The sequence below is a fragment of the Sapajus apella genome, unplaced genomic scaffold (assembly GCF_009761245.1).
Source record: "Sapajus apella isolate SASKATOON/1434 unplaced genomic scaffold, GSC_monkey_1.0 scaffold1, whole genome shotgun sequence".
Taxonomy (NCBI): domain Eukaryota; kingdom Metazoa; phylum Chordata; class Mammalia; order Primates; family Cebidae; genus Sapajus; species Sapajus apella.
Genome location: NW_022436941.1, coordinates 4,216,607 through 4,240,198, shown reverse-complemented (window position 1 = coordinate 4,240,198; position 23,592 = coordinate 4,216,607). Strand labels below are relative to the sequence as shown.

At 37.3% G+C, this 23,592-nt stretch overlaps 1 protein-coding gene across 3 annotated transcripts in view; it reads left to right on the top strand.

Annotated features, from left to right (window-relative positions):
• Positions 1–23,592, top strand: part of PRELID2 (PRELI domain containing 2) — a 299,465-nt gene that overhangs the window by 175,043 nt on the left and 100,830 nt on the right. Inside the window, exons 8-9 of one of the 3 annotated variants that reach the window (XR_004258376.1) lie at positions 9,721–9,810; positions 17,374–17,394. The exons of 1 other annotated variant lie outside the window; for it this stretch is intronic. The gene's annotated coding sequence lies outside the window, so the exon portion shown is untranslated. Of the gene's footprint in view, positions 1–9,720; positions 17,424–23,592 lie in introns of those variants that run through there. One more of the 3 variants, XM_032243759.1, reaches the window with a different exon arrangement.

Below are 23,592 nucleotides of genomic sequence, written 5' to 3'. Positions count from 1 at the left end.
AGGTTTGAAAAATCATTTTAATACCAGGCAGGGCTAGGCTTCCCCCTCCTATTTTTTTTTCTTCTTCTTCTTCTTCTTTTTTTTTTTTTTTTTTTCTTTTGCTGTTTTTCCAAATTAATGGTTTAATCAACTTTATCTTTAGGAAAATAGAAACCTGATGAAATTTTAGTGGTATTCACTAAGTATAAAATTTAACTTTGGGTGCACTGCCAACTTGATGTTGGTACTTCCTTGTCTCGAATATAGAAAGAAAGTCTTTTTATTTGTTCAAGTCTGCTTTTGTGTTATTCAGAAATATTTTATATTTTTTCTCATGGATTTTACTTAGGTGTTATTACTATAATAATAATAATAGTTATTATCCTTATAATAATAGACTTTTCCCCTTCCATTATGCCTTTGAATTGGATTTTGCTTATTCATATGTCCATCTTTTTACTTTTAATCTTTCATAATTTGTTCTGCACGTGTCTCTCAGATGTGTTGAATTATGATTTGCTGTCAAATCTGAAAATTTTTCATAGATTTGTTATGCCCATTTATATTTATTGATATGATTAAGAGCTGTGATCTCAGTTGTGTTATATGGCTTTATTTTCTGTGATGTGGGGGATATGTGTATGTATCAATAATGTTTCACTATGGGTTTATTTTATTGCTTGCTTTTTTTCTTTTTCTTTTCTTTCTTTTTTCTTCTTGATATAGCAGCATTTAGGAAGATCTGGATGCTCTGTCTAATGGTTACCCATATTATACCTTTATACAAAACATTTATCTGTTTTGGATAGTGTCTGATACTTCCCTACTATAAGTAATATTGAAATTGGCCAACAATCTCTTCTTTCCCTTCCCTCCTCTCTCTCAGAGAATTTAATGTAATTCGATGCTGATGTAATATCATTTTGCTGTAGTTAATACTTATAAGGCAATCATAGAGCTTTAATCTTTTATATTCTCTCCTCCTCTTTGTTTCTACTTTGGCTGTTCCTGAAAAGGAGAAAAACACGAATGACAACATTTTTCCTCACACCTCATGCTACCTCTTCCTCCCACAGATCCCAGGGAAGTGCATAGTTTGGGGAAAAAAGATCAGATTTTGATGGGTGAAAGGGAAGCATTTTAGCTATCTGCTTTTAACAACTTCCTTACCCTTTTTAACAGCAAGGGAATATTCTAAAGGTATTTTGACATTTATTTGAATATTTTATAAAAGAAGAGACAATAACAGCTATGGGGAGAGTAGTCCAATCTTTTTTAGTGCCTGGCGGGAGATGAGAAAAACCAAGAGGGAAATCGGTATGGTTCACCTACAAGGCTGGACACTAGGAGCCTAGTGTTATCTCTCACCAAATGTCCTGTGCTCAGGTTTCACAGGAAATCTGTAGGGGTATCTACATTTAAGGGATCTTGCAGGTGTGTCTAATGAGTGTATCACTGGGAAGCAGTGTGGCCTAGAAGACCAAAGGGCACTTCTTCAAATATTCTGAATGACCTATGTCATCAAGCATATCACCTGATTATGAGGAAGGGGAGGGGCTTCCCTAAGCTCAACTCAAATAGAATTTTCCATGACCAACATAGTCAATTCTTACCTGTTCCCATGGAGTAAACTCATACATGTATGAGATATTGGAATGTGAACCAAAGACAACAAAATAGCAAGCTAGTTTGGGGTGGAGGATAGGGATGTCAAGAGCTGTCTCCTGAGGTGCTGGAATGTAGCCATAGGGACTTTTCGTTGGGTGCCTTCAACCCTGGGTCAGAAGAGGCATGTTAGGCGCTTTGCTGATTTGAATATATGTCTTTTCTAAGTAGGTCTGGTAGACTTCAGAATCCCTGGCTCAGATGGCTCTCTCTCTTCTAGAGATTTGCTTCTGACCTGTGTGAGCTTTTCTGGCACTCTATTTCCTCCAGACTTTTGTCTTATTCATCCCTCACAGCATCAGAATATAGGTGCTTGGTTGTCTTGAACTATAGAGGGCCCTGGGGAAAGCTGTGCTATCCTGGGTTTCATGGCTGTGTAAGGTACATATTCTAAAAAAGTTTTAGAATTCAAATAAAATTGGATGTCAGTAATGAAAACTTTTATGAGTCAAAGCAAGAAGAACAATTCTGCCTATCAGTAGAAAGATCAAGATTCCTTTAAAGTTAGGGAAATGACGGTGAGGGGTTGCACTTTCTATCAGTCCTTTTTTGTGTTTTTATTGGATCTTTTATTGCTCAGGACCTTTATGTTTTGAGATGAAGCAAAAGCCAATAAAGTTGTTACTTGTTTCTAATTTTTGGTTCTTTTAATGAATGAAATCAAGGCTGTCTTTTTCTTAGCAGTTTCTCTCCTCTCCTTTCACATTTTCTGTTACATGATGAAGAGATGAGAGAGACAGAAGGTGGCTTTACAGTAGGAAATAGGCTCTCATCATTTGAAGTGGCTGGTTTTTTTTTTCCACAAGCTCTGTGGGGAATTCTGAGCATTAGCTTCAAAAAAGCCATTCCTTATGCCAAAGCTGTGCTTAGATTTGGCTTGTTGGGATCGTTTTTGCAAACGCCAGCACTGATAATGAGAACTGTTGATTCCTGAGATGGAGGAAGGACAAAGTAATGGCCCCCAAATTACAGCCTAGGTGTATCTAAACGTTTCTAATGTGTGAGAATTCTGAATCCTCTCTTTACCCCTGCTGTGAAAGATGATACTGATATGACCCTTTTCAGTATTTCTCCCTTCCATATCATTCCAGACTAGCTTTTTGTGCTTCAGTGATACAAATTTAGAGAAAATTGGGAGCAGAACAAGGGCAAGAGGGGATGTTATAGGGCTTAGTGACAAATATTTTGAGGATTTTGACAAGTGAACCATGGAAGAAGTCTGTGAAGGAGTGGAGAAAAAAGAAAAGTGAAAATTTAAAATACAGTTGCCTGAGATCATTGACATTACCTTCAAGGCATTTGAAAATGAAATAAAGCACTTGGGCAATTTTGCCTTTATTATTATTTTTTTGTTTCTAGATTGCAGTTCTTTTTTATTTCTGCTTTGTAGTTCTTTGATTGCGATAATATTGCAAAGCTAGTCCTCATGGGTGATACCTTTATAAGATTACACTTGTGTTTCTTGCTATGATAACTAGATTTCTGGTTTCTTGTAGAACATTTTCCTAAGTCCAGCATGGAGAAGAGGTTATATCTTACATATCAACTCTAATTAAGTGGTACAGCTTTTGTCATTTGGCATTGAGAAGGAATAAGAAACTCCATGTGGGTTTTAGTCGAAAAGAACATTCTGATTAATGATGTTTGCTGTAGAATGCTGGTGAATGGTTTATATGCCATAGACTGCCACAGCTGTTGGAAAACATTCTTCTTGTCTTTTCTTGTGACATACAGCTAAAGTGCCAGAGAATACAACTAGAATATGCAAACATGGAAAACTGCTGCTGAGAACTACTGTTTGTTCTCAAAACTAAGTGGCAGAATAATACCAAGTTTAACAGAGCAGAAGGGAGTGAGTTAATTAACACAGAAAAAGTTTTGATACAGAGAATCTAATCTAGGACTGGGTTCTGGGAAACAGAACAATTGACCTGGATTTTAGTACTCTATTGGATCTAAAAGTTTCATTGGGGTTCTGAGCACAGCATGGACTAACTGGGTTCAAAAAGTCAAGCACTTTGCCTTGTGAATAAGTTATATTAACTACGTCCATTACCTGAAATCTGTATAGCAATAGTTTTTAACCCCCTTTTCCTGAATTCATTCCATCATTTTATTAAAGAATTTGGTTCATTATAAAGGCAGATTTTCTGAGATGAACATTTTTGTCATTATAGGAACTTGGTTTGTTAATAATGGCTTCCATTTCCAGGCTAAATGTTTACATACATTAGCTTATTGAATACCTATGAAAATCTTGTGAGATCAATATCATTATCCCCATTTTATACTGAAGCAACTGATGCTGAGAGAAGTTATGTAGCTAAACTGGTTATACACTTAGTATATTAAGATATCACTGTTATAAGTTGCAAAGCTTGGGCTTTTAATCTTATACTGTACTACCAATTTGTTTACTTGTTTGCCTATTCATTATTCATAATACATTTTAAGAACTTGAGAACATTTTAGTCATTTTCTAAATCCAGCTGCTGAAGTTAGGCTATACCATGCACTAGTTACAAAGATCCTGGAGGTTAAGTCCAAATTCTTAGAGTTTGCAGAGCCAAAAGAGACAGACAGAGATTGGGAGTCAGGAGGTTGGGATCAAGATGTGAATCTGCCTAGGTGGAGGTGGAGAGTGAGAATGAGTGAGATGAATTACAGTAGTGAAGAGGTTAAGGGGATAGAGTGTGGGACTGTTGGGTTCTCTAATTTGTTTTTAATTTATGTCTTGAGCACTCACCATGTGTCAGACAATGTGCTAAAAACAGGAGATACAAAGCAGCAAACACAGAATCCATCACTGCTTTCATGGATAATACGGTCTGATGTTTTTTCCCTCCAAATATCATGTGGAAATTTGATCCCCAATGTTAAAGGTGGGGCCTAGTGGGGAGGTATTTGTGTCATGGGGATGGATCCCTCATGAATGGCTTGGTGCCATTATGTAAGATTGACTGAGTTCTCACTCTTTGTCTTGTGAGATCTGATTGTTAAAAAGAGCCTGGAACCTTCCTCCCCTCACTCTCTTGTTCCCTTTCTCACCACACACACCTGCTCCCTCTTTGCCTTCTGCTGTGATTGGAAATTTCCTGAGGCCCTCACCAAAAGCAGATGCTGGTGCCATGTTTCCTGGAAGTGTGGGCAGAAATGTGAGCCAAATAAACCTCTTTTCTTTATAAACTACCCAGCCTCAGATATTTCTTTATAGTGACATAAAATGGACTAAGACAGTGGGTTTATAGACTAATGAGCACATATGATTAATCAATTCATCTCTCAAATAAACAGAATATGAAACTGTAGTAAGTGAACATACTAGTTCATGCTTGGTGTAGTAAGTTCACTGCTGGTGAACGTGGTGCTATGAGAGGCTCTAAGATGGTGATTTGATATTATCAAAGGTCAGGAAGGACTTCTCTGAGGAAGACATGGTATATCCCAGATCAAAAGAATGAGTTGATTTGGTAAAGAGAGTGGGAAAAGAATTCCCAATAGAGGGACTCGCATGTGAAAATCATGAGAGGATGGCGTGAAAGAAGCTAGTTTGGCCAGAACAGAGAGAGAGGCTGCTGGAGAGATAGGTAGGAGGCAAACATGCATGGTCGTAGGCCAAAGCTTTTCGCCATTATCCCAATAACTATTGATATCTGCTGAGGATTTTAAACACAGAATGGCATGACTTGGCTTAAATTTGAATCCAATCACCTGAGCCATGATGAGAAACAGACTGAAAGGTGGCAAGAACAGAAGCAAGTAGTTCAGTTTGAAAGCTATCACAGTTGGATCTACGTCTAGAAGCACTGATTGTGTCCCAAGATGACCAGTTAACAGGAGTTTTGCAGAATCTCTGGGCTGATAGCACTGGGATAAAGGCCTCTGGTTTATCTGGGCAGTGGAATGTAAACCTACTATACAGTAGAGTGCGCTAATTAAGAACATCTACTTTGGACACACCTGTGTTTGCCTTTTATTGCTATTTTGGTTGCAGTGACCATTACTGTTCATTTATAGCCAACAACAAGAGGAAAACAAAGAGCCAATCTGCTATTTGTTTTCCCATTCAATATTGTTTCCTATCCAATAATCTGAAACCAATATTTTTTCAGCATCATCCTGCCTCCATGTGGCCCAATTAGTTTAATGATAATTCTATACCTTTTCCTAAGTAACTGGTTTAGGAATGGCTATGTGACATATTCTGAGTCCAGAAGACATGAAGGGAAGCTTGGAAGCATGGGGATGTGTGTCTGAGGAAAGTTTCTGTCTCATAAAAGAAATCCACAGGAAGTGACTCTAGATATGATACCTGAAACCTGTGAAAGGAGGAGTTGAGTAGTAGAAAGCTGCAGCCTGTGAAAGGGGGAGCTGAGAAATAGAAAGAAACTTTGGACCTCACCTTAACAGCACAATTAAGCTATTAGTCAAGCAAATCAATCATCTTCAGGGCTCACTCTGCCTCTAATAACCTTGCTGTTACCTGGGATAATAAAGTCTTTAGTTGAACTTAGGTGTTTCTGATTTGCGGGTGAGAGTATTGAAACCAATAAATCAGCTGTGTGGACCTGGGAAAGCTGATTACAGTCTTTGAGCCACTTTCCTTATCTGTAATGTAGATAATAGTTATATTTGTTGCATCGAAATAGTGTTGTGAGGATTATATTACATAACATACCTTATGTGCTTAGCCCAGTGCCCAACAAAGAGTTGCTCAATAAATTGTTGTTATGGAGATGAATAACAGTCCTTTCTCATATTTTAGATCAGTGAGAATGGACTCTGATTACATATGGCTATGTGTCTACAGGTCATATACTAGGCAACTGTTTGGAAGCAAATAAACAGCTATACTTTCATTTTTTAAAAAAGATTTTTAGATTTGTAGATTTATGTCTACATAAATCTATAGGGGGTCTATAGGGAAATGCAAATGTACCCCTAGACTGCCTGGATATCTTTTTTTTAACCATCTTCATAATTCATTTCAATATAATCAGTTAGATTGGTTATACAGATTATTCAATTTGGTCATTAGATTGTCAGAAAACACCAGCTGGGTGATTCCTGGAGCCAGAATCTTCTCTTTGGCTGTGGCCTCCCTGTCTTCTGCTGAAGGATTTCACACATATGACATCACTGTGTAGGGACTGCTTTGGCACTACTCATTCACTTACTCTGTGGCAGGGGAACACTGAATCTTTGATATCTCTTGAATGTGCAGATCAATAGCCTAGTTCTTCTTTCCTGAAATCCTAATGTGACTTTTGGACTACGGACAACATTTCACAAGCTAGGTTGACAATCCCAAAATGAATTGGACGATTCAAAGCCAAACTTGCTTTTGCATATCAAGCCTGAAATACTTGTTTTTTTTTGTCTCTACCTGAACTCACTGGGTGACTTCTAGAATTGTGCTTTCTTTTGAGTGTTCTCCTAAAGCCACATGTACTCAGTGGCTGGGGTTAGATCCTAAGCTGGTGTGCAATTAGCATGTATGTCTGTAGAAAGAAAGCTAACATTTGAGTGCAAGGTATGGTGCTAGTGGGTTTATATGGATATTATTATGTTCATTTAACAGATGCAGACCTAGGATTAGAGAGTTGAAATAACTTGCCTAAGTCACTGATTAGCAGGTGGTAGAGATGAAGTTTGAACCTAGACCTGTCTTACTCCAAAGCCATACTGGAGAAGCCATTCAGCATAGTAAATAGCAGCATACTGCATGGCCTAAAGCATGAACTGCAGCGTCAAGTGCCTGTGTCAAATTGACGAGTGTCACTCACTGAACATGCAATCCTAGGCAAGTTACTTAACCACCTTGTGCCTCAGTATCTTCACCTGTATAATGGGAATAATATTAGTACCTGCATCAAAGCATTGTTGTAAGAATTAAATGAGTAAATATATATAAAGCACCTAGAATAATGCCTGGCACAATGTGTTATAAGTGTTTGCTAAATTAAAGGAATGTAATGTTTATTGCCATATATTCAGTTTGAAATTTATGTTCTTGTGTATTTTGTAATGGAAAACAAATATTCTTGAATTTTGTCTTGGTTGCCTTCCTTGGTTATCAAAATATACAACTGTGTATTTTGACAATACAGCCAGAATATTGCAGGCAGAAACTTGAATACAGGTCTTTAAAACTATAAAACAATTGTGTTTCCTACTATATCAGGCACAGAACGGGAGACTTTGGGGCGTTACGGAGGAGAAAAAAAAACCATTAAATGTATTATAACACAGTCAAAGGCTAATATTCATACAATCTTCTTAGTCTTTTCTGGATTAGCCATGAGTGACTAGGATTTTTCTCTGCACATTGAGGCTTATAAATCAAATACAATTTCAAATAAATGTTCAGATAAAATGCATATATATCTATATCACTAGAGGCCTCTCATTTCCTTTTTTGTCTTTTGCCAGTAACGAAAACTTCTCTTTCCTTATTCATTTTAACTCCCTTATCCTTTTGTCACTATAATAAGAGGTTTTAAATATTTTAAATTGGTCACGTATAAGCCATTCTCTAATGACTGCATCAGTTCAGAATTGGTATGCTATAAATAAACACAAAAACCGGAATAAATTTCATTAGCAAGTAAAGATAATACGTATCACAGTACAACACATAAATTTCCTTCTGTGCTTGTCAAGCAGGAGACTCGAGAAATGCTTGTCTCTGCAAGCTGCACCAAGACTCATAAATTGCTTCACAGAATGAGGAAATATTCAGTAAACACAGACAATTAATAACCATGTTCTCAAGGGACTAAATGGAGCTACTATACATTCCCAAAGAGCTAAGGAAAAGTGGTGTCCTTACATTGTCCTTGAGGGCTCTGCCACAGGGTACTATGAATGAGTGAGACGGGCTTAGTTTGGTGGGGAAAAGACACATATAAACTCAAAACTCATCATTTTGTGTGTATGTGCTGTTTTTATATTTTACCTGCCTGGAATAGATGACTCATTTTTCTGAAAAGAACACTCGTGGTCTTCCTTTGATGAACATAGTCTTTCTCCTTGTCTCTCTGTATGGTTTGGGTGGAGCAGTTGATTTACCTCTCCTGCTTCAGAGGTGGAAGCTGACCCATATCTTGAGAATCAGAAAATTCACTTCTCTTGGTCACAATGATTGTTCCAAGTGTGGGCAAATAATCCATGACAGACAAATACGACTAAAATCTGGACCTCTATTGAAACAATTAGGAAAGAAAACTTCCTTTTTGCAGATCTGAAGTGCAAGTGTTCTCCAAGTAGAAACCAACCACTTAGAATTAAGTCAACATAAAGGACAGAAATACCTGGAGAGGAAGGAGCCAGATGTGAAGACACCATCTGAGCATCTTGATTCAATTATGTCTGAAGACTCTATCTCCAAACTTTTTGTTAAGGTGGAAGAGTAAATAGAACTTTCTTTTTTTTTTTTTTTTAAAGTTTGCTGTTTTTTTTCTTAAGGCAGCCTGAATTGGTTTCTATCATTTACCAAAAAAAATTCTCATTAATAAGACTATGATATATGATATAAAAAGTGCCATTATAATCATGTGAACAAAAGGTCTTGGCATCCAGGATGGAGAGATTAAGGAGTGCCATTTGAACTGAGATTTGAAGGTGTATAGAATTTCACAGGTGGAGTAAGATAGGGAAAGGCATTTCAGAGAAGAAAAGCATGTTCAAAAAGAATGAACATTTTATGGAATATGAGAAATTTGGGGTATCCAGGGCATAGTGTTATGGTGGGGAGCAATAAGAAGAATGGCTGGAGAGATGGGCTGGAGCCCAGTTATACATCATACATCATGCTAGGCATTATATACCATGTTAGGGAACATATGTATAAGAGCAATGTGAGCCATAGGGGAAATGATGTGATTAGATGTGAGTGTTAAATTACTGACTATAGTGGCAGAATGGGGAATTGAAGTATGGAGACCTGTAAGCACAAAAGTTGACTTGGGGCTATGGCATTGAGTAAGGTCAGTAAATATATGGCATATACTGTCTTTTCTCAATCCTGGACCTAAGGCAGAATTTGCTAATTGACCACCCCTCTTTCCAATTTAGCATTCTCAGCACAGCGTTCCAGACAGCTATTACCAGTGATTTGTCTATTCTTGCTCACATTGAAATCTACCTGCTCTTCCAGACCTTTCAGTAAGTAGTTGATATGAATGCCATAATGGAACTGAAACTCTCTTGTGTTGACTCTTGCTTTAGATTCTTGGGTTGTACTGTAGAGTTAAAACTCTTCTTTTTTAACTTGTAGAAGTAAATAGGTGAGTGTTTGCTGAGCAGAAAAAAATATTTCGAGTGAAATCTCAGTCTCTAAGAGAGACTGCAACTTTCCTTCTTCTCTCGATGCAAGCAACAGCACTAGTCCAGCAACTAAAACAAAATTGATGGATTCCATGTGGGCCAGTGTCTAGCTCAAGCTACTTTTAATGGGATAGGAAGCATGTACATTTCCTTGAGGTCACAACTTTAAATCTGACCTGTGGCGATAAGAACCACCTTCTGACAGCTCCTTGGCAGCTGCTGTGAAATGAGATATGGATCTTAGGACCATTTCTTGTAGCATGAGTCCACTTCAGCAAAGCCATGCTGGAGTTACTGCTGGAGAGGGAGTGCTAAACTGAAGGGAAAAGGTATAAATGGAGACAGGCTGCTCTGTCTACCTGTCAAAGTGGTTTTGCCAGAGCCACCTTGAAGCCCATTGGGTTAAAGGCTACAGTGACAGCTTTCACTGGAGAAGGGATGATATTGGGCAGTGGGGGGTGCATTCCTTTGCTGACTCAAAGAGTTAGATTAAAAATGCAGGAGCTTTACAGTTAAGAGAAATAGCCCAGCCAACAGATAGCAGAGAGGAGCTGTATTCCTCAGCTCTGTCAGATAAAGGATATTTAGAGTCACCTAAAATTATTTGCATTTGAATTAAAGAAGAGAAATTCCTCATTTGGAGGGCAAAAGAAGCCAGGAAGAAAGAAACCTGGCTCTTGGGTGTTAAGGTTCTGATGGCCTTCTTCACTGTACTTCTTAGTATAGTCTTGTTCTTGCTTGCTCAAATGGAAAGGAGAATGCACTATTATTTTTAAGACTCCAAGGTCTTACAACCAAAAAAAGTAGATCTAAAGCAGAGAAACAATTGAGGATTTCAAATTTCAAAAGCTTGTCAGTATCTGTTTTCAAAAATTCAGAGAAGAAAACCTGGACACAATACTGCATATAAAAAGAATTACCATCTACCAAGCAACAACGGTTTGCCAGCACTTCTCTGTATGACTTATTTACATTCTTCAATATTTCCTTTATTTTACAAATAAAGTAGCAGAGTTTACAGAAGCAACTTGCTCAGCTTACACATCTAGTAAGTGATAAAGTCTGTATTTAATGGCACATCTATCTAATTTCTAGGCCATCATTGTTTCATTCTACCTTGATATATTCTGGTATAGAAAATGCCTTGAGGAACAGATACCCCTAGCAAGGATAAAATAGAATGACCTAAAAATCCCTAAAGATAATGATAATGGGCACACTGCTGAGCACATTATGGGAATCTCTCCAATTAATCTTCAGAATAACACTATGCATTGGGTTCTATTGTTTGCCAATTTTACAAAGGAGGACATTTAGAGATCCTGGTTAACTCTCCCAAGGTCTCCCAGACATTCAGCGATGAAGCTGGGATTAGGATTCAGATCTACCTTGCTTTCAAGGCCCATCCTCTTAATTTCTAATGCTGGTGTGGCACATATTAATACTTATTAATAGACGCACATGAGATTACTTTAGGGGGAATACAAACAAATATAATTTTTAAAAGTAGTTGTTTCACTACCAAATTCAGTATTTCACTTTTAAATTCTACGTGAACGTCCACAGCCAGCTTAAGTCCCCACCTCCATGAAGCTTCCCTCTGAATTCCTGCTGCCTTACTGCTTGTACCACAAAACTGGACTTTTCACATGAATACCTGGTGGTAATATGCAGTTATTGTTTCTCTTCAGTTGTGAGCAGACATGGCAAATATATCTCAAATCATGTTCTTCTAACTTTGAAAGATGAATAGCAACTGTTGAAGTGCTGTGTTGGAAAGGAATTTGAGGTCGCCTGTGAGCTGAGCAGGAAAGGACACCATGATCAATAGTGATGTCTATCATGGGGCAGGTGAGGTGAGAAGAGGCCTGTGTGCTGCACATTTGTCATTCTTGTGTCTTGGTTTTCCAGCTAGAAGGTAACTCTTTGAGAAAATGATCCATGGCTCCTTCATACACTGCATTTCCCTCAGCATATTTATAGATTCACTGATTCTGACTCTCGTTTCTTTTGAAGACCATTTCTGAAATTCCATAAGAATCAGAAGCCATTCAGTGAGTCTTTTGTGAATAATAATTTAAAAAATACAAAAAAGAATGAGAAGCCATTATATTTTCACTGTTGATTACAGGTGTAGAATTTGTACTTCTGGTTTAAAGACTGTCTTGGTCCGTTTTCTGTTGCTTATCACAAAATGCCAGTAATTGGGTAATTTATAAAGAAAAGGAAATTTTTTTTCTTAAGTTGTGGAGCCTGAGAAGTCAAAGGTTGAGGGGCCGCATCTGGTAAGAGCCATTTTTATGGTGATGACTCTCTATATAGAGTCCCAAGGTGGCTCAGAGAATTGCAGATAAGGAGGCTGAGCCTGCTTGCATGCTAGCTCAGGTTTCTCTTCCTCTTCTCATAAAGCCACCAATACCCCTCCCATGACAACCCATTAATCCATTAACCCATTAATCCATGAGTGAATTAATCTATTAATGAGGGCAAAGCCCTCATGATCCAATCGCCTCTTCACAGCTCTGCCTCTCAGTACTGCCACACTGGGGTTGAAGTTTCAGCATAAGTTTTGATGGGGACATTCAAACTATAACAAAGACAAAAGAGCTGGTTACCAAAGAGCATTTTGCTTTTCTTTCTCCCTACACTATAATCCAGCAAGTACTGAACAGGAGACTTAAAGATGTGGGAGAGAAGCCAGGAGATGGAGTGGATCAGAAAAGCAATGCCTTTGACCAAAATGAGCTTCCACAATAACATTTGGGAGACAGTTTTTCTCACATGCTAATCCAGCCTTATTCAATCAATTTGTTCCTTTGATTTCACATCTCTCTGGTTTTCTCTATGATTTCATTACTTGTTGCCAAAGAACGGATGGCTGATAGCTAGGAATGGCTGGTCCGAGGTCCTCTAGGCTTGAGATTTCACCAGCATCATGTTAGGGTGAAAAACAGCAGCTGTCAGGATCTGTTCACAGTGGGCTATTGATCTAGACAAGCGTCTGCATTGGACCCAGAGATATCAAATTGTAGCTGGGAAAAAATGATCTGCAAACAGAATCCTGTATATTCATCTAGCTTCTTGACAAAACTATGCAGTAAGGAGTGCCAATTCAGGCTCTGCTCATCTCTCCTTTGTCCATGCTCTGTTTATTCTCTGTAGTGTTCCGAGATGTTTATTATCTCCAGGGCAGGGCCCCCTTTTCTTGAGAAAATATAATCTGTTTTTTATTATTATTTCCCCCATTCTAACTCACCCAGCAGCATCCTGGGTCACATTCCTTCAGAACCTTTTCTCTTAGCTGGTTGACTACGTGCTGTTTAGAATAAGTTATTCTCAGGCAGCTAATGTATTTTCCCTTCTAAATGGCACTTGCAAGCATAATGCTTTTTTTTTGATGGCTTGTTTGTTTTTAACATCCTGGAATCATGTCCATGGTGTGAATCTCAGGCATTGTGACAGGCCAGTGGAGGACATACATTTGCTTATAGAGGTTTTCACTGAATCATACAGTGACAGGGTCCATTCTTCTATTTGAATACTTCTGGGCAATGGATCTCAACCAGCATCCCTAACAGAAGTGAGCTGTCAAATTATTAATAATAATGTGTGAACTGATTTTTGCTGTAACTGAGGCTTCATGTGGGTAAAGTCACATCTGCTCTAATTTATAGTTAAGTGGGTCATGCAATGCTGCACAGAGTTGAGTAAGACTTGGCGCAAATAAAAGATACATAGCATACCATTAAGTTGGTGCCAAAAGAGACAGTATGTTTACTGGAACATAAGGAAAAGTAGGCCTTGTATACAAATATGAAAGTCAAACTTAAGACAGACAATGCTTTTACTCAAACATTTGTTGGAAATCACTATTATAGAGTATTTTGTTCCTTTTTCTATTTCCAGAGACTAGCTTGATGCCTGACATAAGGAAGGCACTCAAGAACTGTTTTGTAACCTAAGCAGTAAGATTGAGGTTAGCACCTGCTATTTAACCTCATATGCCCCAATATAAGGCAATCTTGAATTAAATGATCTTGCACTTTCTCCGAAAAGAATATGATTTTTTAAAAAAGGTTTTGGTCCAATTGAACAGACATACTTCTAAGTCTGTAGATGAAATACTATAGTTGCTGACCTACAAACAGTATTTATTTAGTTCATTACACATACATACTTCAAGAAGTGATATATTAATTTAGAAATACTGCTTTTTCCCACTTTTATATTTTTTGAGACAATTTTATTCAAACTCTTCAGATGCACTTTTGATATCTTCTTTCTTATAGTGCTTTTGACACTGTTCTCCCTTCTCCTGTTCCCATTTCTTCTGAAGATTCACATTGTTCAAAGGAAATTTAGGCTGTTGCCCAAAGACATTTCATAGTTGACAGTATAACACTAAATTATGCAGAACCCCATTGGCACCAATAGGCCTGATGCTGGTTTTGGCATCCATTAATTCTTTATTTCAAGAGCCCTTCTGGTGGCTTAGAAAGCACTGCTGTTAGTGCTGGAGCCATTGAACGAGTGCATTTTTTCTCAGTCTTCCCTGTCAGTAATAGAATATGGCAATAAGCTGTCTTCTCTAATTTACTTTTGGGCTTTAGTCTGCCTAGAGGGTTAGGAGGAGGAACTGGGAGCTGATGTAGGAGGATCAGAACAGGAAAGAAAGACACATTAGTGTGGTCCTGCCCCAGTCTGGATTGTGCAAATTTGGAGCATTGAGCTACAAAGGGCTGTGGAGATGATGGAGTTCAACACCTTCATAGTTTAGAAAAGTAACACGCGAAAAGATTAGGGAAGGCACGTTTCCCAGGATGTCTTTTCTGTTGACTCCAAAGGCCATATCCTTAACCAGTGTACTGTCCTCTAGAGAAATCTGTGATTCTCGACCTTGCTCATCCTTCGCTATGAATCCTTAGGCAAGATACTTAGCTTCCATGAACTTGAGTTTCCCATTATCTTCAAAATGGTGTAGTCACCCTCATGGTGATTTTGTAAGCAGAAGCGAAAATGATATACATAAAGTGCTCAAATCCCTTTGACACTGTAGTGCAACATATGGTAGCTACTGTTATTATTATTAATACTAGAGTTGTGATGATTATTATTTTGCATTGTAGGTCTTTTTCTAGGCACGAAGTGCTCTCCTGCTACCCTTTTCTATCCCTCCCACATAGACTCACTATATTTCAATACAAAATATACAATTTAAAGAATTGTAAGTTAAATTGTAACTTCAGTTACAGTGTTAAATGAAGTCGTATTAAGTTATTCATAACAATAAAAATGTCTTTTTCCTTTTCTTTGAGTTACTCTGTCTGGAAACATTGACAGTGCATTTACATGAGGCTGGGAGACCAGAGGCCACATTCTGAGGTCCATATCTCCCAGCACAAAGGTTAAGGGTAAGCACAAGTGAGGGAGGCAATTCAAAGAAGCAAACAGGGAAGGCCTGGCAGTGAGTCCCTTTTCCACCACGCCTTCCCCACATCCCATTCTAAGCTAGGAGATTCCTTTACTTCTTGACTCTTACCAGCCTACAGTTTTGAATATTCCAACTTTCCAGCTGCTAGGTCCATGCCTGCTTTTGGTAATCAACTTAGCTAACACTTGTTGAGCACCTACTATGTGTGCTTAAATTGTGATAGTTTTTGTGGAGTCTGCCTTAAAATGGAATTGTAGTCTGATATGGTGAAACAAATGTACACATAGGGTATAAAAGGGGAAAATGAGGACAAGGAGGTTTCTAATTGTGAACTGAAGTGAAAAGGAACCAACTGCCAAGTTCCAGATGGAATCAATGAGATAATGGTGCTGGCCTTGATTGTGCCCTGGTACCTGGGTTATTGGTGAGCAGTCTCTGTGATCTAGAGAATAACAGTATGTTATTGCCCACTGGAGAGTGAGATGAGACTCGCTTACCTTGAAGTCTGTGCCATAGCCCTACCACTTCGCATGTGCTCTGACCCTCTCCTAACTCCAGCCTCATCTTAGGTCAGACTCTCCTTCACTCCCTCTGCTGCAGGTTCATTTTCCCAGCATACTGAGCTCTTTCTGCCTTAAGTTCTCATGCATCTGCCTCAAACTTCCCATCTTCCCAATTTCAGCTTAAATGCCTTATCTTCATGGAGATTTTTCTGGAACACAGTACCCAAAGTATCCCCTTTCCAGTTACTCTGTGTCTCACTACTCTGTTTTACTTTTATCTTAGCCCTTACTCTGTAACTCTCTAGCTTATTTATTGATTTATATGTTTTGTTAATCAGTTTGCATTGTGATAAAGAAATGCCTGAGATGGTAATTTATAAGGAAAAGAGATTTATTTTGGCTCATGGTTCTGCAGACTGTACAGGAATCACGGCAGCAGTATCTGCTCTGCTCCTGGTGAGGTTTTAGGAAGCTTTCAGTCATGATGGAAGGCGAAGGAAAAGCTAACATATCCCATGATGAGAGAGGGAGCTAGAAAGAAAGTGAGAGAGAGGTCCCAGACTCTTTTAAACAGCCAGATCTCACGTGAACTAACTGAGCAAGTACTCATTCATCACCAAGGGGATGGCACTAAGTCATTCATGAGAGATCTTCCCCATCATCCAATATTTTTCACTAGGCTCCACCTTCAGAATTGGGAATCACATTTCAGCACGAGATTTGGAGGGACACACATCCAGACCGTATCACATGTTACATTTCCATGGAAATACATGCTTCATTAAGTGTAGAAATGAGTATGCATTTTAGGAGGGGTCTAGGGCTGGGTCTCTGTGGGAATGGACCTTGGTGGGTGCAAGGCTACCCTTTGACCACATTTTCTATCTGCCTTACAGTATTGTTTTCGCCCTTCTTCCTTTAACATTTTTTTTCCTTCATAGTCCTAACAATTGTCACATTAACATCTTATAATAATTATAAGGAGATGTTTTTCGAGCATGTCCATTGGCTTATCTTTTTTTGCAGAGACATGTTTTGTTCACTGTTGTAGCCTCAGTGCCTAACACATTGCCAGGCACATAAGAGGTACTCAGTATGTTAACTGAATTGTCTGTAGCACATTGTGGCTGTGTGCTTTTGGTAAGGTATATGACATCTATGAGCATGTTATATGACTTGTAGAATATGGGATGAGATGGGGGAATAATGGTACACCAATTTTGAGAGATTTTGAGAGGATGCAGAAAGATAGTGACTGTGAAATGCTTAATACATCATAGATATTAGCATAGAGAATGCATGAGCAAAAAGAGTCTTTTGGGTCTCTGTCTCCCTTTTGGAGAAGTAAACTTGGATGCCTGTCTCTGAGGCAGAGTCAGCATTTGAAGAGTCTAGAGTTTGTGCCTGATGCATTCATAGCACTTAAGGGCTCATTTCACTTTCTTTCTTTCTTTTTTTTTTGCTGAGATGGAGTCTCGCTCTGTCACCCAGGCTAGAGTGCAGTAATGCAATCTCTACTCACTGCAACCTCTGCCTCCTGGGTTCAAGCAAATCTCCTGCCTCAGTCTCCTAAGTAGGTGGGACTACAGGTATGCGCCACCATGCCTGGCTAATTTTTTGTATTTTTGGTAGAGACAGGGTTTCACCATCTTAGCTAGGATGGTCTTGATCTCCTGACCTCATGATTCGCCTGCCTCAGCTTCTCAAAGTGCTGGGATTACAGGCGTGAGCCACCATGCTCAGTCTCATTTCACTTTCAGCTAATATATCCTTGTTGAGGCCAGAGGGTAGAGTCATTCAGTAATTTTCACATCTGAACTTTCCTATTTATTTATTTTGAAAACTTTTTTTCTAACATTGATTTTCTATTTTAACAAAATTCACAATTGGATTCATTTTAAGGGAAAGAATAGTGTAATTATGCACCAGAATCCTTGAACTAATGCTAAATCCTTGCATGCATGCTGAGAATTCTATTGAATCAGCTATTATTATTATTATTATCTGTTAGATCTCTTTCTTTCTAGCAAGTCCAGCAATAAACTTTTGAATAGCAAGAGAAATGACAAATATGCTCTTTTTCTATAAATTATAATGAAACTAACATTTATAAAGTAATGAGCATGATCCAGGCACTGTACTAGATGCTTTTGTCTATGTGTTCTAATTAATCTTCCAAATAAACATGTGAGATAGGCTAAAGGAGACTAAAAACAGAGAGTCTGTGTCATTTTTATGAGGGATCACAGAAAATAAGTTAAAACTAAGACATGATAGATTTCAAGTTCTAGTTTGTTTGTTTTTTTTTTTTTCCTGTGAAGAGCCTCTATTAGAATATAAATGAAATTAAATTTTTTGTTTGCTTGTTGTTATTTCGTGAGGATAGCTGAATAGATTTTAACCAAATTCAAAGAATATGTTTGAGTCAATAAATATATACATATAGGCTATTTGATATACTCAAAATTTACCTTAGAGGTATTCTGCTTCTGGTAATGCCAAACCAGATTGTCTCTGATCAAAACTGTGGATGAGAATAACTAGAAAGGTGGGATGATACATTTAAAAATTCTGGATAAAGGAAGCAGAGAGCCATGAAGAAAGAAAGGATCAGGGCAGAGATCTGAGGGAGCAGAGAATGCCATAGAGGTGATTCTGACATTCAGTGCTACCCGTCTCCTTGAGATGATTGTTGATTTCAAAAGTAGTAGCTCAGGGTCTGAGAAGCTGAATTTAGCATTAAGAATCCTCATCAGGTGGAATGGTGAAACTAGAGTTCAGGGCACGCCAAGGAAGAGGGTCCTTGGTAAAACTTTAAAGTTTTACTTAGGATCTTAGGAGGGATGGTTAATTAAAAATAATTAATTCTTGGAGAAATTCAAGTTCAACTTTGAATGTCTTCATTCTGTGATTGCATCAATGTAAATTTGGGACATTTCAGGAAGATAATATGGAGTCTCGGATATTTTCTACACTTCTCATATGTAATACTCAATAAAAATATTTTCTGCATAGAAGACTTGACCCAAACAACAATAAACAAACATGAGATAAACAAAAAACAGACAATAAAACAAGCAAGAAATAAAAACAATGAAAATCAATCCACAGCAGATCCAGATATCAGAATTAAAATAATTGCAATTAATATGTTCAAGGAATTAAAAGACAGGATGTAGAAGTTTGATGGAAAGTTAGAAACTATAAAAAAGCTAAATAGAAAATTTGGAGCCCTGAAATGCAATAGCTGAAATAAAGAAATTAAATGGACAGGTTAAACAGCTGCTTAGATGCAGCTGGTGGGTGAATTAGTAAACTGAAGGACAGAAGAGACCATCCAGACTCAAGTGTGGAGAAAGAAAAGGATGGAAAATAGAGAAAAGAGTACAGATACTCCTTGACTTATGATGAGGTTATATCCTGATAAACTCATCATAAGTTGAAAATGTCAGAAATTAAAAATGCATTTAATATACCTCACCTATTGAACCTCATAACTTAGACTAGTCTACCTTAAATGTGCTCAGAACACTTAACATTAGCTTACAGCTAGGCAAAATCATCTAACACAGAGCTTATTTTATAATAAAACATTAAATATGTCATGTAATTTATTGAATACAGTTGTCCCTCTATATCTGTGGGGGATTGATTCTAGAACCCCCTGTCCACAAATCTTGGCAAGACTACGAAGATTTGTGGATGCTCAAGTGTCTTATAAAAAATGCCATAATATTTGCAAATAATCTACATACATTTTCCCTCATACTAGTCATCTCTACCTTGTAATGCCTAATACAATATGAATACTACATAAATAGTTGTTAAGTTGTATTGTTTTTATTTGTATTATTTTTTTATTTTTGTCTTGTTATATTTTATTGTTTGTTTCTGAAATAATTTTGATCTGTCGTTGATTGAATACAAAAATACGGAACCCATAGATTTGGAGGGTTCATTGCACTGTATGAAAAGTGAAAAACAAAATGGTTACTCAAAGTAGGGTTTCTACTGAATGATTATCACTCTCACAGCATCATAAAGTGGAAAAATCATAAATTGAACCATTGTTCAGTTGAGGACTATCTGTATAGGAGATAAATAAAACACAATGAAAGGTTTAAAATGTATATCTATATATTATATGTATACTATGTTATATATATTTATATGTATGTGTTATATATCTTTTATATGTATGTGTTACATATCTCTGCTCAGAGAAAGAGTAGAGGATGTTGCAGAAGTATTTGAAAATGTAATAATTATGTATTTTTCTAAATTGTCAAAAAATCTTAATCTGTTAATTTATGAGAGCCTCAAACTCCAGGAGGATAATAAAAAAAGGCCACCTAAACTCATCTAAATAAAACTGAGATAAACCAATGACTAAGAAGAAATCTTAATAGCAGAGATTAAAAAATTACTTTGAATGAACCAACGATAAAACTGACAACTGACTCTTTAGCAAAAACAGTGAAAACCCAATCCTAATAATCTCCTTCCCTTATCAAAGATAACCATTAACTTGATGATAAAGTCTTGTTATTTATTATTTTTATTATTTAAAAACATCTTTTTATCTTATATGTATGGACCTAGTAACAAAATGCAGTACTATTTGCATACTTTCAAACATTATTTAGTGTTTAACTCTATAAATGACACTGTAGTCCACTTAAAAAAATTTCAGCATTTTATTTTGGGATGTATTCAAGTTGATATGTACAATGTTAGTTCATTCGTGGACGTGTCTCCTTAGCACGTGTGCATTAGTTTCAGAAGGAACTCTTTAGGGACTTACTCAACTAAAGGTATACACATCTTCTTTACCACAATAAATTCTTAAAAAGTATGTACATCTTCAACTTTACTAGTTATACTCATTCCTTACCAAAATGAGTGGTGAAGCAATTTCTATCTCCCCAGTCATGTTTGCAAGTCTCCATTTCTCTATATCCTAACACTGATATTGTCAAGTTTACGGTTTTTTTTGTCATTAGTGTTTGTGAAATGGCATCTCATTATTAACTTTCATTCTTCTTTGCTTAACAAAGTTTACCATCTCTCTCTCTTTTTTTTTTTAAATTGTACTTTAGATTCTGGGGTACATGTGCAGGTGATGCAAGATTGTTGCATAGGTAGACTCATGGCAAGGTGGTTTTCTGCCTCCATCCCCCCATCACCTAAACCTGACATTTCTCCCCATGTTATCCCTCCCCACCCTCCCTCCCGCTATGCCTCCCCTAGCCCCTCACAATGGACCCCAGTGTGTGATGCTTCACTCTCTGTGTCCACGTGTTTTCATTGTTCAACAGCAGCCTATGAGTGAGAACATGTGGTGTCTGATTTTCATTCTTGTGTCAGTTTGCTGAGAATGATGGTTTCCAGGTTCATCCACGTCCCTACAAAGGACACAAACTCATTGTTTTTTATGGTTGCATAGTATTCCATGGTGTATATATACCACATTTTCTTTGTCCAGTCTATCTTTCCGGGGCATCTGGGTTGGTTCCAGGTCTTTGCTATTGTAAACAGTGCCACGATGAACATGCATGTGCATGTGTCTTTATAACAGAATGATTTATAGTCCTTTGGGTATATACCCAGTAATGGGATTGCTGGGCCAAATGGAATTTCTATTTCTAGATCCTTGAAGAATCACCACACTGTCTTCCACAATGGTTGAACTAATTTACACTCCCACCAACATTGTATAGTACTAATGGCCATTTAGATTTTCTGTCTTTAAGACTTGAATGCCAATATCTTTTACCTATTTTTCTCTTTTTTTTTCTGATTCATTTATAGTAGTTTTGGATACTAATTCTTTGCCAGTTATATATATTGAAGATATCTTCTCCCATATTGTAACTTATTGATGGTGTCTTTTTGTTGAAAAGAACTGTTAGGTTTTAAATAGTCAAATTTAGCTAACTTTTTCCTGCGGCTTGTACTTTATACATGTTATTTAAGCTATACTGTTCTACCCCAATATTGTAAGTGTATTACTCCATGTTTTCTTAAGTTTTTAAATTTTGTTTTTTCTTTAAATTTGGGGTATTAATTCACTAGAGCTTGGTGTAAAATATGGTTATATGTTAATATGTTTTACAATATTGAGATCAATTAAATAATTGTCCTACCACTATTTATTGAACAGATCATCTTTCTCCCTTGATTTATAAGGCCACAATCATCATATATCATGTTGTCATATATAAGAGTTTGCATTCGTTCTATTGTTCATGTGCTGATATCATGCTGTCTTCATTACTACAGTTTTGTAATATGTTTTGTTATTGGCGGGTGGGTGAATCCTCCAACTTGTACTTCAGAACTGTCTTGATGACACTTGGCCCTGCCTTTTCCAAGTGAATTTTCTTGAACCATCACAGCTCTTTTCATCTTTTGATTTCCCATTGCTGCCTGAGATACTGATTCCAAGAAACATTTGTATACTACGTTTTAAAAAGAAACCCACCTATGTGAACGTAATGACAAATGCCCATATACAGACCTTATAGACCTTAAAGCTAAGAGACAATAGAGGGTGGTGGGGACTGTGAAGAACTGAAGAACACACGCCCTTTCCCAAGGGGATACTGCTTATCAGCTTCAGATACTTTTGGCCATCTGGGAGTTTAGGCTAAGTTATTAAGAAAAAACAAAATTCAGGAGAATCTGGGAAGTTGTATTTTCCTTTTCAATATGGAATTTTCTATTTATTAAATATTTTTTCTTTCTGTACCTCTCAGCTCATACTATTTGTTAAATCTTGTTTTAATTTTTTTTTATAAAACATGTGGACTAAAGAGAATATCTCTGAGGCCCAACCCAAGGCACTTTCCCAACATTGGATTTGAATAGTTTCCAGATCACATTGAACAGGAAAAAGGCAGATAGAAAAGCAGGTTTGGAGTGAAGAATCTTGGGGCTGTAATGTGACATTGAGATGCTATGTTTATGAGCTCATCAGTGGATCTAGAGTATAATCCCATGAGCCCCAAGGCTGCAAATTAATTATTTCAATGCAAAGTCTTTTAGGTCTAAATGTTTGAGACAATTTTCAGGGAATATAGCATGGGGCACTTTAACAAGAGGATTCTAGGTGACAAAAACAATGCATTCTACTATACTTAGACCTCTGAGACCCCATCTGCCATCTTGCCCTCCTCCCTCTCATTTTCAAGCTGTGTTCTTTCTTCTTAGAAATGAGTTTTATTATAATTATCTCACTTTCCTCCACATCTTTAGTATGCTTAGTATATAATACTTATGTTTCTGAGATTGTATCCTAACAAAATAATAGGGCCCAAAGTTTTCTTATAGAATTACATATGTGATAGGTTTTCCTTCTAACTATTAGCTACAGTTTGAAACCTGCTATGTAGGGACATTTATAAGTGGTCTTCTAAAGCTAGAGTTACATGTTCTGGGAAAGACCAATCTACTTCCTTCATATTTTCTGGTGTATTTGACTACTGATTATCTTGAGGAATAGACTCTTAGGTCCAAAACACCTAATCCAAGTCTAAAACACATTTTAAGATCTAAAACACTATTTTACTCTGGCTTGCCCACAAAATCATGTGGGCAACTGAAGCTGGCATAAGCTCCTATACCAAGAAGTAGCAAGTATTGGGCAATGCCTATACTAGTTTTCATTACAGAACAAGATAGGAC